This window comes from Halichoerus grypus, chromosome 13 (genome assembly GCF_964656455.1).
Source record: "Halichoerus grypus chromosome 13, mHalGry1.hap1.1, whole genome shotgun sequence".
Lineage (NCBI taxonomy): Eukaryota > Metazoa > Chordata > Mammalia > Carnivora > Phocidae > Halichoerus > Halichoerus grypus.
In genome coordinates, this window is record NC_135724.1 from 77462758 (window position 1) to 77486601 (window position 23844).

The 23844-nt window shown below is 49.0% G+C and overlaps 1 protein-coding gene across 6 annotated transcripts in view; it reads left to right on the plus strand.

The window, feature by feature from the left end:
- The window catches only part of WSCD2 (WSC domain containing 2), a 116899-nt gene that overhangs the window by 17555 nt on the left and 75500 nt on the right, over positions 1-23844 (plus strand). Inside the window, exon 1 of one of the 6 annotated variants that reach the window (XM_036116703.2) lies at positions 21495-21609. The exons of the other annotated variants lie outside the window; for them this stretch is intronic. The gene's annotated coding sequence lies outside the window, so the exon portion shown is untranslated. Of the gene's footprint in view, positions 1-21494; positions 21610-23844 lie in introns of those variants that run through there. 6 annotated transcript variants of the gene reach the window in all.

Here is a 23844-nt window from a genome sequence, read left to right on the forward strand (position 1 = left end):
AGTTTTTTCAAGCCTCACATACCCTCCTGGAGCAGTAACTGCCATTATGGAGCATTTGCTAAGTGCCAGCCACGGTGCTGTGCATGGATCACCTTATTAAAGCCTCTGACGACATCATGGGGCTACTGTCATCATCCTGTTTTTACCAGTGGGGACTCTGAGGATCAGAGAGGTGGAGTGAATTGCCCACAGCCACACAGCCAGGGTGGAGTGGGCCCGTCTGACTCCGGAGTGTGAGGCTGACTTCTAAGCAGGAGACAAGGAGGCACAACCGCCCCCCATCCCACCCCAGATAATGGCATCACCCCAAAGAGTCTTTCCTTTGCCTTTTGTCTGCTGAGGACAAACGATCAAAGGGCTCCCATTGACACGTGAATTATCAAGGCTGCAGAGACCCTGTAAAATTCACAAGGCCCCCCCAGTCATGAGAAACCTCTCGCTCCTTAACCTTGATCTCAACCCTAGCCCAGTGGCAGGGGCGGGGACTGGGCCGAATGGGGCTGGGGGGTTACAGCAGACCTGCATGCGAGGTCAAGTCAGCAAACCCCTGAGCAAATAGACGGTCTTTTATTTTTTTTTAGCCAGAGACAATAGGACCCAATGTTAGCTTAATTTAGTACTGGGAAGGAAGCAGATTGTAGCAATGGTTTTGCGGGGTGTTTTGTTTTGTTTTTATTTTTGTTTTTGTTAAATTCCCCCACATTTTATCTCCTCCTCCCTCCCTGTCTTTGGAAGCTTTCCCAGGGGGCCTGGAGTGGAAGCATGTAATAGGCACCAACATTGCCTGAGCTTTAGCCAGTTGGCCCCCAAGCCGTGTTCATAGCCCATTTTACAGATGGGGAAGCTGAGACCCAGCCTTCCTGAGAGACAGATGGGTGCCCTCTGGAAGCCAAAGGATGTTACGTATCTCTTTGTATAGCCCCAGCCAGCCAGTGTTTCCATTATGTAGCCTTCCTATTAGGCTGTACACTCCTTATGTGGGAAGTCTGTGAACAAGTATTTATTAGTCACCTACTGTGTGCCAGACACTGTCCTCAGCACTTTACATGGGTGGTGACTGCGGCTGAGGGTGGCCAGGCCAGGCACGTACTCTGGGCAGACCTCCCTGAGCTCTGAAAGAAAAGCCCCTTTGTTGGAGCCGTGAACCAGCCTCCCAGGGGAGCCACTGGAAGTTTGCAGCGTGACCCTCCGTCCCCGCCTTTCAAACCCTCCTTCAACCTGAGTTCAAGGGTCACCTGTACACATAACATAAAGTTTGCCATTTTTAAGTGTACAGTTCAGTGGTATTAAAACAGTTAACCTTGAACAAATCTGAGGTTCAGGGTGCTGAGCCCCTTGCAGTTGAAAATCTGTGTATAACTTGACTCCCCCCAAAACGTAACTACCAATAGCCTACTGTTGACTGGCAGTCTTTTTTTTTTTTAAAGATTTTTTTAAAAAATTAATTTATTTTAGAGAGTGTGGGGGGAGGAGCAGAGGGAGAGAGAGAAGCAGACTCTGCAATGAGTGTGGAGCCAGACGCAGGGCTCCAGCCCACGACCCCAAGATCATGAGCCAAAATCAAGAGTTGGATGCTCGACCGACTGAGCCACCCAGGTGCCCCTATTGACTGAAGTCTTACCCATAACATAAACTGCATGTTAACACATACTTTGTATGTTACATATATTATATACTGTAACCCTACAATAAAGTAAGTTAGAGGAAAGAAATTGTGATTAAGGAAATCATCAGGAAGAGAAAATACGTTCATATACCGTATCGTATTTATTGAAAAAAGTCCGTGGACCCGTGCAGTTCAAACCGTGTTGCTCAGGGATCAAACGTACATTCGTTATCTTGGGCGGCCATCCCTGCCATCCCGCTGCAGAACTCTCTCGTTAGAGTTTCTTGTCCAGAGGTGGATGAGCTGAGATCATCTGGACCTGCCCTGTCAGTTGGGAGGGACTTGGCCCTGGTACATCGCCAGTTAGAATCGAATTCAGGGTTTGCATCCAGGCCTCACTCTGCCTGGTGCTCCCTTCTGTGTGGCTCTCCCAGGCACCTCCCAGAATGCCTTGCACCCAAGGACACCCCCATTAATACTGAGTGACCGCGTACCCACCGGGGACTCCACCCAGGCACTCCCTGGGACCAATCCAGTACCCTGTCTAGTCTCTGGGAGTTTGGGAGATGAAAACCTGGTCCATAGACTAATGGCCAATTAACTGCTCTCTTCGGCCAGATAACACTTCTCTTTTTTCTAGAAATTTTGTTTGTCTCCCCTGAGGTCAGACCAGCTCTTTCTGGTGGTTGCCTTCTCTTTGTCCCCGCCCTCCCCCTGCCCGCACCAGGGCCAGACTGGGAGAGCTGCTCAGTGATAAGGGAGCCATCGATCCCTCCTGGACCCATCTCAAGGCGTCTGGGGGCTTCAGTTTCCCCCACAATGAGGCCATTTAGCCAGACTCACCTCTCCTGGGACACTCAAAGGCAGAAACCGGAGGAATAGCGGGCAGGAGAAAGAGGAGAGACAGAACCCAGCACAACTGCCCATTCCGAAGGCCATGTGCTGGGAGAATGAGGCCCTGCCAGGTCAGATTTCAGAGACTTTTTAGGAAGTGCCTCTGCATGGCTTGTGTTCCCCGCTGGTGGGCTGATAGGGCACGGCGCCCAAGGAAGGACAAAGTCAGAGGCCCCATTCAGACAGTCCGAGGCAAGGGTCCAGCCCGAGCCAGGCAGCGTGGGGGCCAGGAGAACAAGGGCTCTGTGTTTCCGGGCACAGGGCTGGGAAGCATGCGCCCCCGGCTCCAGCCTGGCACTGGACGCAGTCAGAAATCCATGATGTGGCTGGAGGAATGCGGGGTTGGGTGGCACCCGGGCCGTGTGATCTAGCCATGAGCAGAGTGTCCTCGGTGAGCTGCATTCGGGATGAGGAGTTCTGCCTCTCGGTGGCCAGGCCGGCTCTGGGATAAAGATGACTCCAGGAAGCAGCCAGCTCCATCCCAGGAACGGGAGGGGAGGGCTTGGGTTTTCTCCCCCAGGAGACACCGAAGAGCCCAGGGAAGGGGTTGCAAACTCTAATGTCCTCAGGGGCCAGGCAGGTGAAGTTAAGGCCGGTTTGTCGCAGACCTGGCAAGGTGGGGAGCCCATGCCACATCCGATGGCTCCATTTACCATGGCCGATCGGTGAGCTAGGTTCAGATGCCAGTTGTTCCCACCTGCTAGCTAGATAACCTCAGACAGGCAGTTTAATCCTGTGCCTCAGTTTCCCCACATGGAACTTTGGGTTATCGCCAGCACTTGTGAGGGTCAAACCATTAACCCACAAAAGCACTTAGCGCAGTTAATTTTCTCTTTTAAGACAAGAGCTCTGGGTTTGTATTCAAGAGCTCCAGATCAGGGCGCCTGGGTGGCTCAGTCGGTTAAGCATCTATCTGCCTTCGGCTCCGGTCATGATCCCAGGGTCCTGGGATGGAGTCCCGCATCAGGTTCCCTGCTCGGCGGGGAGTCTGCTTCTCCCTCTCCCTCTGCCTCTCCACCTGCTTGTACACACACTCTCTCTCTCAAATGAATAAATTAAAAAATCCTAAAAAAAAAGAGCTCCAGATCATTAACTGTTGGTAATGAATTCAAATTAAAAAAAAAATAGGTAAATACAGTTTGTCCCCTGGCTGTCTGTAGCTGACAGCCTGCGGGCCACCCTGGCAAACTCTGGCCAAGGGTTTTGGACAGATGCAGGCTCCAGTGCTGGCTTTCCCCCTGCCTGGTTCTGGAGCTTGGACAAGTGACTTAATTTGTCTGTGTCATGTTTGCATTGTCTGGGGTATCAGTCGGGCTCATGGCAGGAAGCGATCACTCACTCACGTTGGGCAGTGGATGAGAGTTTAATGATGGGGTTTGGGGTGATGTGGGGAAATCACAAGGGATGGGGCAGCACCCCAGAGTTAGTTACAGAGGGAGCTGTTCCCAGTGCTAGTTCTGGGCAATGACAGGAAGTAGCTGTGTAGAAAGGACCACCTTCGGGAGCTGGAGTCTTTAGTAGAGGGGCTCAGCCAGCCCTGGCGGCCCCACAGAGAGAGAGGTGCTTGGGGGAAGGAGTGTCCTGCTCATTCGCAGCCTGCCGTCTCACTTCCTGCTCTCCTACTGATCCTACTCGAGGGGAAGCCAGAGAACCAGAGAGCCTGTTGATGTGGTCCATGCAGACCACTCCCCAGGCAGAGATCCCCACAGAGAAGGGGCAAGACAGGTGATGTTCCTGGCAGCCTCAATTCCGGAAGGCTTTCCTTAGTCTAGGTGAAGTGCAATGCTCGACACACAGAGGTTGAAGGTATTCCCATCATTATTGAAGGAGGGAAGGCAGATGCTGGGCAAGGGAGAGTGGAGGGCCCCCCACATGTTGGAAGGTGTATTCATTTCCTATTGAGACTGTAGCAAATACCACCAGCTTCATGGCTTAGAATAGCACACGTTTATTCTCTTACAGGTCAGAAGGCCAAAATGGGTCTCATTGGGTTCAAATCAAGGTGTTGGCAGGGCAAGCTCCTTTGGGGGGGCTCTAGGGGAAGGTCATTTCTTCGCCTCTTCCAACTTCTAGAAGCTGCCCACACTCCTTAGCTCATGATCCCCTTCCATCTTGAAAGCCAGTAATGGATCACGCCACTCTGATCTCTGTTTCTGTTGTCGTAGCTGCTTCTCTGACTCTTTCATGCTTCCCTCTTCTAAGGACCTTTATTTATTTATTTTTAAAGATTTTATTTATTTATTTGAGAGAGAGAGAGCGTGCACAAGCTGGGGGTGGGGGGCGGATGAGGGGCAGAGGGAGAGGGAGAGGGAGAAGCAGACCTCCGGCCAAACAGGGAGCCTGATGCGGGGCTCAATCCCAGGACCCTGAGATCATGGCCTGAGCCGAAGGCAGACGCTTAACCGACGGAGCCGCCCAGGCGCCCCTTCTAGGACCTTTATGATGACATTGTGCCCACTGGATGATCTAGGATAACTTCCTTGACCTCAAGACCCTTAACTTAATCCATTTGCAGCATCCCTTTAGCATGTGAGGTGACAGAGTCGCAGGTTCTGGGGATTAGGACGTCTTTGGGGGCCACTGTTCTGCCCACCACTAAAGGGTTCTAGAATCTTCTCAGAGGGAAAATATATTCCCACTACCATGCCCAGAAATCCCAAATGCCCTCCATTTGTGTCTCTTTTTTGGACTAATGATGTTCTCAAACTCCAGTACTTCTTGATCTGCCCTCCAGAATTTTCCCAGAGCTGCGTATTTATTTCTAAGTGGAACTTATATCAACTCACTGTTTTACTCTGCGTCATCCTAAGTGACAACACGTGTCAAGGCAAGGTTTGATGTTCACTTCTAATTTTCCGAACAATTCCCATTAAAACAATTACATAACTATTGACGGTTTTAAGGAAAGCTGATATGTGAGCCACCAAAAAGCGCTTCGTGGAATACTCTGAGTCTGCGTACATGGCACAGTGGGGAGCTCTGGGTGGCCATATTAAAAGCAAATGTGTTGCCTAAATGCCAAACATACCCTGAATCCCAGCCTGCTGGCTGCACCGTGATTGAATTAGTCAGGGTTCTCAGAGAAACAGAATGTGTGTGTGTGTATACACACACATATATAGGGAGAGACACAAGAGACAGAGATTTATTATAAGAAATTGGCTCACACAGCACAATTACGGAAGCCGAGAAGTCCCCTGGTTTGCGGTCGGGAAGCTGGAGACCCAGGAGTACCCATGGGGTAGGTCTCAGTCTGAGTCCGAGTCTGAAGGCAGAAGGAGATGGGGGAGAGGGAATGTGCCCTTACTCCACATTTTTGTTCTACTGATGCTCCCAAAGGATGGGTGGAGGTCCACCCACACTGGGGAGGAGGGTGATCTGCTTTCCTCCATCTACCAACTCAAGTGTTGATCTCACCCAGAAACACCCCCACAGACACCCCCAGGGGAACGTTTGACCAAACGTCTGGGTGCCCTATGGCCCAGTCAAGTTGACATGTAAAATTAACCCTCACAGGGACGTTGTGGAAAGAACTCAGAGCGGGGAGTGGGTTCTGGGTCTGCTCAGTAACATTGGGCAAGTCTCATTCCGTTCCAGGGGGTCTCGGTTTCCCCATCTGTGTGATGGGGACGGTTCCTCAGGTTCTCTTGAGCTCAGAAACGCAAACTTTTGCTGTTCACCCCTTGGTATGTTAGTAATGAGAGGCTGGAGCGTGGGGCAGACCAGCTTTGACACGGATGGCCAGCATGTGAGGTACTCTTAGAGGCTCCGTAGGGGTCCACCCCCGCCCCCGGAGCAGCATGACACATTCTTCCTGGGCCCCACCTCGCATCGTATGCACACGCCCATCATGGCGCTTAGTGGGGACACCGAGCTTTATTCAGCCTTGTGGCCATCACACCAGACCCAGCATATTTTCCAGTTGTCGAAAGACCAACTGACTGATAGAAGAAAAGGCAGGACAGTCCCACGAGGTCAGTTCTTACTGAAAATTCAGCCCCTCGTGGGGCTGGAAGCCCCCAGAAAACTCAGTGGTGAGCATGTAGGCTCCGTGCATCAGACAGACCTGGGTTCAAATCCCAGAGCCACCACCCAGGAGCTGCCTGACCTCGGGCAGGTTACTTCACCTGAGCCTCAGTGTTGTGATGTCCCGTGGGGGGTGCTCCCAGAAGCGGGTCCGTAAGTGTGTGCTGAGAGTTACGTGAGGTAATATACGCAGAGCGCCCAGCCCAGCTCCTGGCACATCGTTAGTGCTCTCAAAATAACAACTGAAACTGCTATTCTTATTCTTGCCACCCACATGGTCTGGGGATGTAGATGATCCTATAAGAGCCCATGCCGCTCCCGGGCCCCACACGGGCATGTGGGGAACTTCTGTGGAGACCCCGTATATGAGGAGTCACGTTGGGGTCTCTGAATTGTATGGTGGCTCCCCCACCATTCTGCACCAGCTGCTTCCTGTGGCAGCGCAAACAGTGTTCAGATGTAACGTTCTGAAGCGGTATTTAAGATGGTTCTTAAATGCCTGCCGAAACTAAAAATCCCACGTGAACAAAAAATACCGTCGTTAATTGGCGCTCCGTTGCGCGAATAGATGGAGAGCCAATGAAGGCAGTAGATTCGGTTCTTCACAAAGAGGAGGAGGAGGAGGAGGGGCAGGATACTGGGGACACACCTCACTCCGCTGCTTATGAGCAGGTGACCTCAGAACAGCCACTTGGTGTCTCCCAACTGTTGCCGCCTCTATGCAATGGGTCCCTCCCACGGTGCCCATTTGGGCTAGCTCAGTCCCTAGTAAACCCAACCCATAGTAGCTGTTGGAAGTGCTTAAAACAATACTGATGAAGCGGCTGATACACAGTAGGTAGCTCCTAAGTGGTGGCTCTGGGATTTGAACCCGGGTCTGTCTGATTCACAGAACCCACATGCTCACCGCTGCGTGTTCTAGGGGCTTCCGGTCCCACGAGGGGCTTTTCAGTAAGCGTTGACCTCTTGGGACTGTCACGCCTTTTCTTCTATCAGTCACTTGGTCTTTCAACAACCGGCTAACTGTTCGTTAGTTACCCTGCAAGCTGGACCCAGTAGGAGAGGGATTGGTGGATGAATTTTGGTTGGATCTGAACAGTGCCTTTCCAAGAATGGGTTGAAATCCAGCCCTGTCTGTATATTTCAGGAACCAGCACATTGAAGAATCTGGTTTGACAGAGTGCTGCATTCGGTTGAGGCGGACAGGTGTGGGTGGTGGGTGTCAAGGAATCTATTTAAGCCAACAAATTCAGGTTTACCAGAAATACCAACTTTCTTAAATCTCTGCAAGCGAATTCAAATTAGATGTGGAGTCTCTGCTGGCTTGCCAGAAACTGAATTTTCATCATTGCTGGGGCTCCTTCACCGCGGATGGATAGATATCCCCAGGGACTTACCCCGTCCACCTGCTACCATCAACTCATGCCACTCATCCTGCGTGTTTTCTCCAAGTCTGGAAACTCCGCCAATTCTGGGCCAACCCTGGAGGGTGGGGGGATCCTGTGCCTAGGTTGGTATTTCTGGCATCGGGGTCTCCCCACTGTCCTCCACCACTGCCGAGACTTTGCAGATGGACCGTTGTTAAGAATGAATGAGAACCCTCCCCCCAGATGTTTCACTTCTGCTTGCTGGGTTTGTTTGCTTATTTGCTTAATTAATAGAATTTATGTGGCAGTGGGCATTTTTAGGCTTATAGAAAAATTGACCAGGAAGTACGGAGTTCCCATATACCCTTTCTTTCTTTTTTTTTTTTTTTTTTTTTTTTGAGATTTTATTTACTCATTTGAGACACAGAGAGAGAGAAAGCATGAGCAGGGGGAGAGGCAGAGGGAGAGGGAGAAGCAGGCTCCTCGCTGAGCCCAGAGCCCGATGTGGGGCTCGATCCCAGGACCCTGGGATCATGACCCGAGCTGAAGGCAGACGCTTAACCATCTGAGCCACCCAGCTGCCCCCCCATGTACCCTTTCAACCCTCCTCCCCCAGCACCCCTACCCTGGGCTTCCTCAATGATAAATGTCTTATATTAGTGTGCTTATTTGTTACAGCTGATGAGCCAATGCTGATACGTTATTATTACCTAAGTTAGAGTTCACTCTCTGTTGTACATTCTTTGAGTTTTGACAAGTGCATAATGACTTCTCTCCACCATTACTGTCTCATACAGAATAGCTTCATGCCCTAAAAATCCCGTGTTCCCTCCCTCACCTTAACCCCTAGAAACCACTGATCTTTTTACTGTCTCCATAGCTTTGCCTTTTCTGTGTTGTTTAAACTAATTTAGCTTCCAAGATTTAAAAAAAAGTGGACTATTTTATGTAAAAACCCAGATGTCCAATATCTGGTGAAGAATTGGGATATCCCCAGTAACTCCAGGCTGGAACTGAGTCCAAGTTGCTGCATTCTCAGAGAGGAGTGAGCCCTCCCATGCTTTCCTACACAGGATTGTATGGGTGGTGCCCTCTCCCCTTGTCGGCCCCTGTAGGCATCGGAGTTTGCCATCCTGCTCTGGCCTCCTACGAAGACCAGAACAGCCTCTGATTTGTGGACTGCCTCTGTTTCCTGCCCTGCAAATACATCCCCGAGGCCAGGTCTTGCAACAGCCTGGACATCTGCTTGAAATGGGGAGGAGAAAAACATAGGGAAATCCAACACAAATTTATTCCCCTGGAAATTATCTTGTAACCTGTGGGAGGCTCATCTGAAGCCATGCAAACACCCAGCTGCGGGGCCATCTGAGGCTGGGACAAAATCAGCCAACATCCCACACTCAGCAGATTTTTTTTTTTTCCTGTGTTCTCCGTACAACCTGAAAGTATTGGTTGTCTGAGGCTGTGGACCCCGGCATCGGGCTCCGCACAAAGTCCTTCAGTGGCTGCCACCGCGCTGGGTCAATTATTTATGCTAATGCTGCAATTCACCCTACTGACCTCCTTCCTGGAGTGTGTCAGGGAACTGGACACCCAGAGATTAAATTGTCCCTGGAGCGGTGGGTGGTGGAGTGGAGGTGGCGGGTGCATGGGGAGACTTGGGGAGATGCGAGGCCAGAGCATCACTGAGACATGGCCGGAAATGAAGACAGCCCTTTAACTTGGCTGCGGGGTTGTACTTGGGAGAAAAACCTGCATCTCTCAGCAGTGAAATCAGAGACGGCATGATGGGAGCGTGCTCCCTTCTTCCCCGCCGACAAGGCCCTCTGTGGTTCCTACGCTCAGAGCCTCCAGGACAGGTTGAGGAGTGGTCGAAAGAGCACTTGGTGTAGAGTCCAGTATCTGCCCCCTTTGTGCTGTGTGATCTTAGGCAAGTTGCTTTGTCTCTCTGAGTCTCCATATCCATCTCTGGATGGAAAAAAAGAAAGTAGCAATAATGTCTCACAGGAGCGTCAATGGGTTGTTGTACCTCAGGGGGTCCTCTGTCTCCTGCCCCAGCCCTGCATCCCTCCCCATAGCACCGACGTTCTGCTCCTGTCCAGGTCGCCCTACTCAAATCCTCCGTCTCCCTCACCTTCCATATTTATTCAATCCACAAGTATTTACTGAGCACCTACTATGCATTAGCCACTGTCCTCGGCTCCAGGGAACACAGTGGTGAACAAGATAGACCCTGTCCCTGGCCTTGGGAAACCAGCGTCTCATCAGTGACCTTCTCTGTGTCTTTATCCTCACCTCTAGCTACCCTGATCCAGGCCACCTCTGTCTCTTGCCTGGATTCCTGGAACATTCTCCACACTGCAGCCAGAGTTCCTCCTGAATCACAGATCCGATGAATCCAGGGCCCCCTGCTGCCCCTGGGATAAAACGGAAACTCACCAGCCATCTCAGCCTCCTTTCTGTCCCTGAAACTGATGGAGTCCCTTCTGCCTCTGAATGTTTGCCCTTGCCCTTCCCTCCACTTGCTTTCCTGGTCTTAATACAACGTCATCTTCTTTTCAGGTGTCACTCTTGACACCTTGTTGTCCAGCCAACCCTCCTTAGCCCTCTCTGTTTCCCCATCACAGCCCCGACGAGAATAGCAGCCAACACACATACCGTGCTTTCTTTGTATCTGACTGACACTGTGCCCATTTTACAGATGAGAGAACCAAGGTACAGAGAGCGAAGTGTCTTTGCTGGGGTCCCACAATATTACAGTTGCCTCTGGCCACTCCATCACGAGTCCCCTGGAGCAGGGTCTCTGTCTTGCTTGTCTGTGCTTCTGCAGCACACAAGGGCTGGCACAGAGGAGGTGCTTAACAACATCTCCCCACATGATGAGTGACCGTCTTGCACAATGAATGAGCTCATCACGGTCAAAGCCGTGCTTGAAATTGCTGGAACTGCCTGATCGTTAAGGGGCTCTTATTCCACTTGGACCGTGAGTTGGTTCAGCCAAGGGAGGAATCCAGTCTCCCTGCCCCAGAGAGGCCCTGGCGGCCACCGAAGCGTCTCTCACCAGGGAATGTGGGTGTGGGAGGAAGGTCCTTGCCATCATTTGTTTTTCTCAGACTGTTTTCCAATAGAGACTGCCTCTGGCAGGCAGTGGAGTCCAAGGATACAATAGCGTTGGGGGGGGTTTCTGCCTGCGGGGACTCCCGAGGTCTCCCCTTGCATCGAGACGCAGGGAGTTTGCTTGGCTGGGGCTCTGCTGGGGCCTTAATGGGGATATTAGCCTCGGGGATGGCAACGTGAGAGCCGCGATTCGTTACAGCCTCATCGTTAATTTAGGGGCTGGCTGGACCAGGCGTGAGAGCTACTGGGTCTTCGGAGGCTGCTGAGCATTAGGCTGTTTTCAGGACCCAAAGCGGAGATGAACCGCTGTGGGACCTGCAGGAGGACGGCCGGGAGGACAGGCAGGGGAGAGAGCTGTTGGAAGGACTCACTTCAGAGCCTGAGGGCTGGCGTGTGCACAGCTTGCTCCAAATCCTTTCCTGGTTATGCTGTAGCTAGATGTGCCGAGACACGACGTGTAGTACGGTATTCTGCACGTTACCAGATTATCTGTACTGTACTGTCCTGTCTGGACTACACTGCGCTCTTTGTCCTAAACTCCTGTGCTGTGTTCTATCCTCTCTGTACTATCTGACCTGGTCTACACTACGTTATACTGTCCCACACCGTCTATATGATATTACACTGTACCAAACTGTTTACATCATTATATATACTATATTAATGTGGACTATACTATGGTATCCATACTCTGTTATCTATACTGTCCTACCTATACTATACTATAGTATCCATACTATAGTATCCACTCTATTATCTATACTGTCCTATCTGTACTGTACTATACTCTCCATACCGTGCACTCTGTTATCTATACTGTCCTACCTATACTATACTATAGTATCCATACCGTACACTCTGTTATCTATACTGTCCTACCTATACTATACTATAGTATCCATACCGTACACTCTGTTATCTATACTGTCCTACCTATACTATACTATAGTATCCATACCGTACACTCTGTTATCTATACTGTCCTACCTATACTATACTATGGTATCCATACCGTACACTCTGTTATCTATACTGTCCTACCTATACTATACTATGGTATCCATACCGTACACTCTGTTATCTATACTGTCCTACCTATACTATACTATGGTATCCATACCGTACACTCTGTTATCTATACTGTCCTACCTATACTATACTATGGTATCCATACCGTGCACTCTGTTATCTATACTGTCCTACCTATACTATACTATAGTATCCATACCGTGCACTCTGTTATCTATACTGTCCTACCTATACTATACTATGGTATCCATACCGTACACTCTGTTATCTATACTGTCCTACCTATACTATACTATGGTATCCATACCGTACACTCTGTTATCTATACTGTCCTACCTATACTATACTATGGTATCCATACCGTACACTCTGTTATCTATACTGTCCTACCTATACTATACTATGGTATCCATACCGTGCACTCTGTTATCTATACTGTCCTACCTATACTATACTATGGTATCCATACCGTGCACTCTGTTATCTATACTGTCCTACCTATACTATACTATGGTATCCATACCGTGCACTCTGTTATCTATACTGTCCTACCTATACTATACTATAGTATCCATACCGTACACTCTGTTATCTATACTGTCCTACCTATACTATACTATAGTATCCATACCGTGCACTCTGTTATCTATACTGTCCTACCTATACTATACTATGGTATCCATACCGTACACTCTGTTATCTATACTGTCCTACCTATACTATACTATAGTATCCATACCGTGCACTCTGTTATCTATACTGTCCTACCTATACTATACTATGGTATCCATACCGTACACTCTGTTATCTATACTGTCCTATCTGTACTGTACTATACTCTCCATACCGTGCACTCTGTTATCTATACTGTCCTACCTATACTATACTATAGTATCCATACCGTACACTCTGTTATCTATACTGTCCTACCTATACTATACTATGGTATCCATACCGTGCACTCTGTTATCTATACTGTCCTACCTATACTATACTATAGTATCCATACCGTGCACTCTGTTATCTATACTGTCCTACCTATACTATACTATAGTATCCATACCGTGCACTCTGTTATCTATACTGTCCTATCTGTCCCCTACTATATACTGTTATGCTACATACTGTCGGATCTGTATCATACTCTACTACCCACACTATCTGCTCCACCGTCTACACTATGCTCTGTGTAGCATGTTATCTATTCTATGCTGTACTGACTATACTATCCTCTACCATCTATACTGAACCATCCCTACAATGCCATATATTACACTGTCTACACTATACCGTATTACCTATCCCGTACTCTACTACATATACTACACCATGCGATAAACCCAGATTTCACAGAGACGGAGTGACAAAGTGATCACACAAACTGGGGAGGTAGATGCCTGGATTCAGATCCCGGCTCTGCCTCCTGACGAGCTCTGTGGTCCTCAGCTTTGTCCCATCACCTCTCTCAGCCTCCGTTTTCCCATCTGTAACGTGGACATATTACTTCCAATCCACCTCGTAGAGCCGTTGTAGGAAAATGTCATATTGCATTCAGGGGCTGGGACGGGTTGAATTGTGTTGCGCCCCCCTAGAATTCATAGATTGAAACCCTAACCCCCCAGTACCTCAGAATGTGACTTTATTTGGAAATGGGGTCATTGTGGGCATAATCCTTTAAATTAAGATGAGGTCATACTGGAGTAGGGTGGGTCCTAATCCAACATGAGTGGTGTCCATATAAAAAGAGGAAATTTGGACACGGACACACGGCCAGGCAGAACACCATGTGAACATGAAGACAGAGATCGGGGTGGTGCTTCTCCACTCCCAGGAACACGAAAGATGGCCAGCAACCCCTCAGAAGCCAGGCGAGAGCCATGGAAACGTTCCCTCACAGCCTCAGAAGGAACCAACCCTGACCTTAACTTCTAGCCTCCAGAAGTGTGAGGGAGTAAATCTATGTCGTGGAAGTCACCCAGTCTGTGGGACTTTGTCAGCAACCTTAGCGAACGAACCCAGGGGCTTAGCACAGAGCCCAGCACAGACTGAGAGCCCATTGCATGGTGCCTGTTATAACTACTATTACTAGTGTGTTCCACCGTGCAATTCTTGTGTAGCTCACGGTAGGTCAAGAGCTGGTCAGAGCTAGCAGATATCCCCTTCCAAGTGAGGCTGTATGACTTAGGTAAGTCACTTTCCCTCTCTGGGCCTCTCGGTTCCCTAATTTGTAAAGTGGACGCTATGTGATTAGACTAATGGGACCGCTTGTGTGCAGGGCTCACTTCAGCTTCCCCTGTGCCCCCTCTTCCCAGATTCTCCCCATGACCCTAGCATTGCTGTCCTCCCCATTTGACAGATGAGGACACTGAGGCTCACAGAGGGAAGAAGTTACCTGCCCAAGGTCATACTGAGGCCAAGTGGCAGACTTGGGGTCAAACACAGACTGTCCGTGCTGAGGCTATTGGCCACGGAGCTCTGGTGAGGGCAGAAGACAAAGAGGGTGGTCTCAGATTCCGTCCAGGCGTGAAGGTGGGATTGGCCCTGTTCCTGTCATTTCCTCTTTTGGGCTTATCCTGTGTCTCCCTTGCAGCCCCCATCACTCCCCAAGTTCTTAGAGTCCTGCCCGTTCACTGAGGGGAGATAAGATGGTGGAGTATGTGCGTGTGGGGAGTCCCAGATCCCTCTTCAGATTCATATATGGAGTAATTGACTACATGCACCTTGCAAATGGACTCGGGGGGGGGGGGATTTCAACCCCTCTAACCCACTTCACACACAGATAAGAGCGACATCCTTGGTCCCCAGGGCTCACAAAGCTTTCTCATTCCAACTTTATGAACGTGCCCTGCACATGTATGAACCGAGTTCTGCTTTTTGAGGAAAGAAAAAAAAAAAAAGCTATTTTGTTCTGCTTCTTGGCATCTGTTTTCCCCAAAGTGCCAAGGAAATTCCACCTCTGATAAATAATAGGCAGCCACCAGAAAGGCTAAAATGTGTATTCCCTGCTAGGGGAGGAATTCGGCTCAGACCCTCCCCCCCAGCATTCTGAAGAACACATTCCATCCATTTTCTGGAAGGGCTGGGGGCCAGTCCTTCTCCTCTCCATCTCCAGATAAGCTCTGCTCAGACTTGGGGATGTCAGGAACATTCCTGAAGAATTCTAGAGTCAGGCAGATTGGGTAGAAAAGTGCCCAGAACTTAGTAGGTGGCTTTTTTCATCAATATCGTTCATTCATTGCACAGCAAAACCATCAACAAAACGAAAAGGCAGCCTACTGAATGGGAGAATATATTTGCAAATGACCTATCTAATAAGGGGTTAATATCCAAGATATATGAAGAATGTATACAACTCAACACCAGAAAGCCCGCAAATCTGATTTAAAAATGGGCAGAGGAATTGAATAGACATTCTTCCAAAGAAGATATCCAGGGGGCCAACAGACACATGAAAAGATGCTCAACATCACTCATCATCGGGGAGATGCAAATCAAAACCATAATGAGATCGCCCTACACCAGTCAGAATGGCTTGTATCAAGCAAACAAGTGTTGGTGAGGATGTAGGGAAAAAGAAACTCTTGCGCACTGTTGGTGGAAATGTAAATTGGTGTAGTCACTGTGGAGAACAGTGTGGAGGTTGCTTTAAAAAATTAGAGCCGGAGATACCATATGATCCAGTAATTCCACTGTGGGGTATTTACCCAACAAAAACAAAACAAAACAAAAAAACACCACTAATTTGAAAAGACATATGCACCCCTATGTTTATTGCAACATATTTAAAATGCCAAGATATGGAAACAAATGTCCATCTGTAGATAAATGGATAAAGAAGATGTGGTGCGCGCGCACACACACACACATGGACACGCACACATTGGAATATTACTCAGCCATTAAAAAAGAATGAAATCTTGCCATTTGCAACAATTTGGATGGACCTAGAGGGTATTATGCTAAGTGAAATCAGTCAGAGAAAGGCAAATACCATATGATTTCACTTATATGTGGAATTTAAAAAACAAAACAAACAAACCAGGGACAGACTCATAAATACAGAGAACAAACTGGTTCCAGAGGGGAGGTGGGCGGGGGAAGGAGTGAAATAGGTAAAGGGAATTAAAGGATACAAACTTGAATTATAAACTCAGTAAGTCGCAGAGATGGCGAGTTAGAGCACGGGGAATGCAGTAAGGGATATTGTAATACCGTTGTAAGGTGACAGATGGTGACTACACTCACCGTGGTGAGTACTGCGAATAAAAAAAATCATTCATTCATTGAATATCACTGAATATGCACAGCCTCCTTACCAAGCGCTTCCAGTGAGCCAGACTCCACGCCAACTGCCTCACTCATCACCTGTCCTCGCAGCAACCCAAAGGCAGTGTAGTGATACCCCATTGTATAGGCAGGCAAACGCCTTCAAGAGAAACTGAGTGACACCCCCAAGGACGTGAACCTGATAAGTGGTAGGACAGGCATCTGAACCCAGATGGGTCTGACCTGATTCCAAAATCTATGCTCTTCAAAAGTCTCTGCTCTTCTAAGTGGGGTCCGCTGAATAAAGCTCCCCCCTTCAATGATGTCCGTGATCTAATCCCTTGAACCCATGAACATGCTACTGGACATGGGGACAGGGGCTTGGCAGATGTGATGAGGTTAAGGATCTCGAGATGGGGACATTATCCTGGGTTATCTGGAAGGGCCCAGTGTCCTCTCAAGGGTCCTTAGAAGATGGGGGCGGGAGGGTTAGAGTCAGGGAAGGAGATGTGATGTTGCAAGAGGTCAGGCGGATGGCAGGAAGGGGCCATGAGCCAAGGAATGCCGGCGGCCCTCTGGAAGCTGGGATAGCAAGGAAGTAAAGTCTCCACGAGAGCCTCCAGAGGAGCCAGCCCTGTGGACACCTTGCTTTTAGACTTCTGATCTCTAGAACTCTAATAGAATGAATTTGTGTCGTTTTAAGCTGCTGTGTTTGTTACTGCAGCCCTAGGAAGTGAATTCACTAAGCATAGAGAAAAAAAATAATAGGTACTAACTAAGAGCATAAAGTATGTCTTGAGAGCTTGTGAATGTAGGCGTGGCTTCCCAGCGGGATTGAATGAATGAATGATACATGGTGACATTAAGGCTAGCCTGTGTGACATCCCAGTGGGGTTACTCCCAGTCCCAGTGAGGGAGTGGTTGGCGTTGCCATTGTGATCTTTTATAGTGTTGTTTAACCCCCGATTTTCGGGGGAGGGGGATTGAACTTTTTATGGAAGTACAATCTACATACAGTAAAGTAAGATGTCAATACATATTACAAACATATAGAACCGTGTCACCATTGCCAAGGTCAAGATATAGAATAGTCTCATCCCCCAGAAAGTTACTTCCTAATTGATACCCCTCAGGGGTAAACCGCCTCTCTGATTTCTGTCATCAAAGATTAGTTTGCCTGTCCTTGAACTTCATATAAATAGCATCACGTGGTGCTTTTCTCTTGTGCATGCTTCCTTAGCTCCACGTTATGTCTGAGATTTACCCACGTTGTTAACACGTATCAGCAGTTCAAGTTCACCCGCTCTCCTGCTGAAGGACATGTGGGGTGTTTCTCTAGCTTGGGGCCATAATGATCAGAGCTGCTAGGAATGTTCTTGTACAAGTCTTGCGGTAGATACAAGCCCTCCTTTCTCTTAGGTGTATGCCTGGGAGTGGCATTGTGGGATCATAGGGCAGGTGGACGTTTAGATTCAGTAGATACCCTGGCTCTCTGGCCTGGAGCGAACCTTAGGAATGCCTTCCCTGCCCACCTCAGCTTTCCTTCCAGAAGATCCATTCTCTATCTCTGTGCTGCGCTGGTAATTGGGATTATGAGACAAGGAGGTACAAGGGTCCCTCCCGTCCTGGCCCAAGAGAGCGTCATCTGACCTGGTGGTTTAGGGTGGGTGGGACACCAGGGCAGACGGAGAAGGAAAGTGGGGCCACTCTCTTTTTCAGTTGGGGCTCGTTCTGCGTTGGAAGTCTTTCCACCCTGTGTAGTGAGTTGGTAAAGGCAGAAGTTTGGGTTCAGCTGAGTGTGTAGTGATTTCTCCCAAACTTACCAGCACACCACCTTTGAGATTTTTGCCACATTTGCATGCTTTTCTTTGAATTGACTTACCTTTTTTTTATAACTGAAAACTACTTATTGAAGGAGTTAACTTACCTGCAAATATGAAATCAATAGGACTTTCCCGAAGTAGAGGTTAATCACTCTAAATGCTACAAAAGCAAAACAGGGTTGATCAATTCTAGCCAGATATTGTCACCAGCCTGGGGCCACACCCCTGAGGCTTCTCTTTGTCTTCATGGCAGATTGGTGAACATCACGGAGGCGAGGCATTAAAGAATTATTAGCACCAAAGTGAGCCTTTGTTTCTGATGTAATCGGAGACATTGAAAGAAAACTAAAAAGGAGTAACTTTCTCACTTTGTGTCGGATGTTACTTAACGCTGGAATCTCCTCTCATGCCAAGGCTGCTGGATCCACACCTTGGGGGAACACTGGGGTCCTGGAAAGTTGTCTTTATTTGAATCCTGCACCAGCTCTGTAATATTGAATCCGTGACTTCACCTCTCAACTTCCTCATTTGTACAAAGGAATCGACATGGCCCCTGCTTTGGAGGCTTGTGGGGCTCCCGTTGAATGACCCTGATCTTGGCAGTATCAGGATGAAGACAGCTCATGAATCTTGTGGCTTGCCGCGGGAATGAGCACCCAGGACATTCATGCACTGCAATTCTGTTAGGGCCCTTGCTCCTAAGCAAAGTCATCTGTCCGCTTCAGCCGTTCTGGGGGAGTGTTGATTGCCCTTGGGATCCTGCCAAGGTTAAGTGGAGAATATGGTCCTGGTGAAAATCACACTTTGTCATTTGTTCACAAGCACAGACATTAAATCCCATCCACTGGAGGGTAAACAGCATCTCCCCGTGCACCTGCTATCAGGGAGGTTGTGATGTGGGGGGGGGGGGAGTGTATCCCTGTCAGACCCACCTGGGTTCCAAGCCCGGTTCCACTGTCTGGTCACTCTGTGCCTTGGGTGTGCTACTTCTCCCTGGGTCTCAGTTTGCTCTTCTGTAAATGGGAATATTCACCCCTACCTCATCAAGAGATGAGAATGACCAGATTAGATAAGGCACAAAATACAACAGCCAGATATTTAAGAGACAAAAACTGCTACTGTAATTATTCTTTCTTGAGGAAGCCATGGGCTGCATTTAAATTCTCTGCAGAGCATGTTCTACCTCTTGGGCTCCTGATCATCCCAAATCTTTGTGTCGGGAAGCTCCTCCGTCTCAACTGTAATTCTATCCTCGATTTCTGCTTCCCACAGCCTAGACCACAGATTTTCACAAACCTTGGGTGGGGGATTTCTGCAACAGCTCTGACTCAGGTAAGACTTTTTAATGTAGAAAGTGGAAAAAAAAAAAGCTCAGGCGGACTTTCTAAGAAGAGAGTAATTATTTTGGCTCATAGACACCAAATCCACAAGTATCTTTCATGCTTCAGGTGTGGCTTGATCCAGGCTCAAACAAAGACTATCAGATCCTAGCTTCTCTGCATCTCTACATTTCCCTTGTCCTTGGTGCTCTGATAATAGCAAGATGTCCCCAGGAACCCAAGATCACTTCTCCTAGATGCCCTAATCCATTGAGCACCAGGGCCTCTGCCAGCCAGTCTTGTTGGTTCTAATTAGGTTACCTGCCTGTTTCTGAATCAGTCAGTGGTGAGAGAGGGAGGCAGGCTATGCTGGTTGGCTTCGGCCAGTCAGGGCCCATCTTTGGAGCTGAATCTAGAATTAGCCTTACTCAAACCACACTAACTGGAGGACGTGTGGGTTCTGTAGGGAATTGATGCTAGAAGAAGAAAGTGTGGGGTAAAAAAGGATGCTGGGGTTGCAATCAGCCAGGTGTCTCGACACCTTTCTTTTTTTTAAAGATTTTATTTATTTATTTGACAGAGAGAGAGAGAGTGAGAGCAGGAACACAAGCAGGGAGAGTGGGAGAGGGAGAAGCAGGCCTCCCGCCGAGCAGGGAGCCCGATGCGGGGCTCGATCCCAGGATCCTGGGATCACGACCCGAGCCGAAGGCAGACGCCCAATGACTGAGCCACGCAGGTGCCCCTCGACACCTTTCTAAGACAAAGAAATGACAGATTTTCCATTAGAGACCTAGCAATGCAATAGGATTGAAGGAACATCTCTGTCTGTCTGTCTTTGTCTCTCTCTCGTTCCCAGTGCCGTGTGACCTGAAAATAACAAGGTTGGAGTCGGAGTGATGAATGGGGCAAGATTGACTCGGCACTAATTTTGCCTGGAAGCTGTAGCTATTTTGGGCCCCTGCTGAGCCCTGGTTTAGCTTAGCTGGTTAGAGAGCAGGGCTCATGAGGTCAAGGGTATAAAAAGGGAACAGAAACATGGGACTCGAGGCACAAGTCTTGGGGCCTGATCAGGCTCTGCCACTTTTGACTCAGGCCCTCAGGTAAGTGCCTTACCCTCCCTGGGTCGGCTTCTCCACATCTCCTCCAACTGTCCTTTCCTTCTGTCCCCAGCTCCTTTGCTAGGCACACCTGCACGTCTCGGGTCACTGCCGGATTTCTCACCCCAGGACTGGGTTGGATGCCCCTCCGTGTGCTTCTAGAGCCTTAGGCTTCCAGGTACAAGTCCCATTTCTCCCAATTTCTCAATGAATGAGGTGGGGTAAGTCTGTCAACCTACTGTGCCTCAGTTTTCTCATCTGTCAAATGGGGATAATGTGAGTGGTACCCATCTCATGGCGTTGTTGCAGTAATGACCTTGTGTAATTTAAGCATTTAACACAGGAGCTGGGCTCAGTAAATGCTACTTTAAGATAGTAATGATTCTGGGGCATCTGGGTGGCTCAGTCCCTTAAGCGTCTGACTCTTGGTTTCAGCTCAGGTTGTGATCTTAGGGTGGTGGTATCAAGCCCCATGTCAGGTTCCCCATTCAGTGGGGAGTCTGCTTGAAATTCTCTCTCCCTCTTCCTCTGCCCCTCCCCCTGCTCATGCTTACACACTCTCTCAAATAAATAAATAAAAGCTTTTAAAAAAAATTGGGATGATTTTGATATCCAGGGGGAATATTGAGCTAATGAAATCAAGCTTCTAGTCCCCTATCATGTAAGATACATGAAACGGGGGCTATCTATCATTCTCTCCTCTACCTCATTACCTAGCAACCCTTCTGGTGTATAGTACATGCTTAATAAAACTTGTGGAATAAATGTCCCAGGTCCAGTGTTCTAGGGAATTTCTCTAGCTCTGTGGAGAACCCAAAATTGTGCAGTTGGGTTTGTCCACAGGTCTTGCCAGAAATGTCAAGCTTGAAAGGCCAGTGTAAACAAGGAGTGGGAGGCTTCCATGTAACGATTTGAGTGGTGCTAAAATTGTTTCCCTTCTCTTACTCTAGTCTCTGCTCTTGCCGGCCCCACCCACTCAGAGCCTTGAGCTTCAGGAAGGCCCTGCTAACACCCAAACATCTGGACCTAAATCCGTGGCCACCAGGGTGTCACTGACTTTACAGAGTGAGTGAGAAGAACAGCAAGTTGTGGGGGGTAGGACACCTGGCTGGTAAATGTTGCGGGGTCCAGATGGAGGAATGAAGGAGTCGCCGAGAGGCTGGGGAAGGTCCGCCCCAGAGAGGGTGTCTTTGGTTCTACCCAGAGCTTGACCTGCAGTGACTCTATATAAACTGGGCTGGCAGTGCTAACAATAAATAAATAGACCACCCCAAACAAGACCCCCTCTGTTGAACAGACCATTAAAGACCTGAGGGAGGTTATTTCACTTGGCAGCTTCCCCCGTGGGTGGCCAAGAAGCCGAAGATGGAGGCTGTGCTCCTTGAGCCTTCTTGTGCTGGGAAGGAAAAAATAAACTGCACAGGACCTGTGGTGGCTGACTTAGTTTTCTCTCCCCCCAGGCATGCTCAAAGCTGTGTGCTGCCAGTGTTCTTTGGCCAAAGAAAATGTCCTGGGTGTAGAGAGGTGTGTGTGTGTGTGTGTGTGTGTGTGTGTGTGTGTGTGTGTGTGTGTCTGTCCCAAATAAGACTCCTCTTTCAGCCTTACCTTTATTTTTGTGTGTTATTGATTGGATTTAAGTCAATTTGGGCCCTGCACCTCTGTGCCCAACACTGCTTTGTGCTCACAATACGTGGGGAATATGAGGATGAGAGTAATAATATCAATGGTGATGGTGACAGTGATGATGATGGTGGTGATGATGACGATGTTGACAGTGATGACGATGGTGATGGTGACAGTAATGATGGTGATAACGATGGTGATGATGACAATGTTGACAGTGACAGTGGGGATGATGGTGACTGATGATGACAGTGATGATGACAATGATGATGGTGATGACGATGGTGATGGTGATGGTGATGTTGACAGTGATGATGACAATGACGATGGTGATGACAGTGGTGGTGATGACAATGGTGGTGGTGGTAATGGTGGTGTTGACAGTGATGACATGATGACGGTGATGACAATGTTGACAGTGACAGTGGTGATGGTGACTGATGACAGTGACGATGACAATGACAATGATAGTGATGATGGCGGTGATGACAATGGTGATGGTGGTGATGATGTTGACAGTGATGACTGATGACGATGACGGTGATGATGACGATGGTGATGAAGATGATGGTGATGGTGACAGTGATGGTGATGACAGTGATGATGGTGATGATGGTGACTGATGACAATGTTGACAGTGACGACAATGATGATGGTGGTGATGATGATGACAGTAATGATGGTGACAATGTTGACAGCGACGATGATGACTGTGATGGTGACAAGGATATAAATGGTGATGGTGACAGTGGCGATGACAGAGCAAAAACCCAGTACTGAGCCCACAAGATGCCCAGCACACTTCGAAGTGCTTTCATTTAATGTACTAATTGGTTTAATCCTCGCAGCCCCTCTGTGAGCACGGCTCTGTTGTCATTGGATCCGGCCTCTGCTAGCTGGGTGATGCTGGGCAAGTGATTTCATCTCTCAGAGCCTCGGCTTCCCTACCCGTAAAATGGCACGTCTCTGGAACACATTCAGTGTTTGACATAAGTGTTGAAGAGATAAAGGTGGTTCTTTTTTGTTTTTTAAGATTTATTTATGTATTTGAGAGAGAGCTTGAGCAGGGGGAGGGGCAGAGGGAGAGGGAGAAAGAGAGAATCTCAAGCAGATTCCCTGCTGAGCGTGGAGCCCGATGGCGGGGCTCAATCCCACGACGCCGAGATCACAACCTGAGCTGAGATCAAGAGCCAGATGCTTAACCGACTGAGCCACCCAGGCACCCCAGATAAAGGCGATTCTTAGAGTTCCTCATGGGGCCCTCCTGCCAACCCTGTGAGGGAGGAGATATTATGATGACCCCCGTCTTAGAGAGCAGGGCACGCTCTCCCAGGCAGGAGTGGCCGAGCTGGGGTCCAAAGCCAGGCATGGGCGGCCGGTCCCGTTGGCCTGCAGAAGCGGTTTCAGTCGTCCCTGCAGGGTGGTTTCGGATCCATAGGGTGCCCGGGCTGGGTCCACACGAGCCCATATGGGCCCCCAAGCAAGCTGAGCTCAGTCCGCCCCGGGCAGGCCCTCAGCCGAGTGGCCTGGGGCTGCCCGCAGGGTTGGAGTGGGTAACACGGGGGCGGCTGGAGCTCTGGGGCACACAGCATGCCTGGTACCTGGACAGTCTGGATGCTAGGGACAGTTTGCCACTTCCCTCGCCTCCCACCTAACGAGGCAGCAGGGATGTTTCTT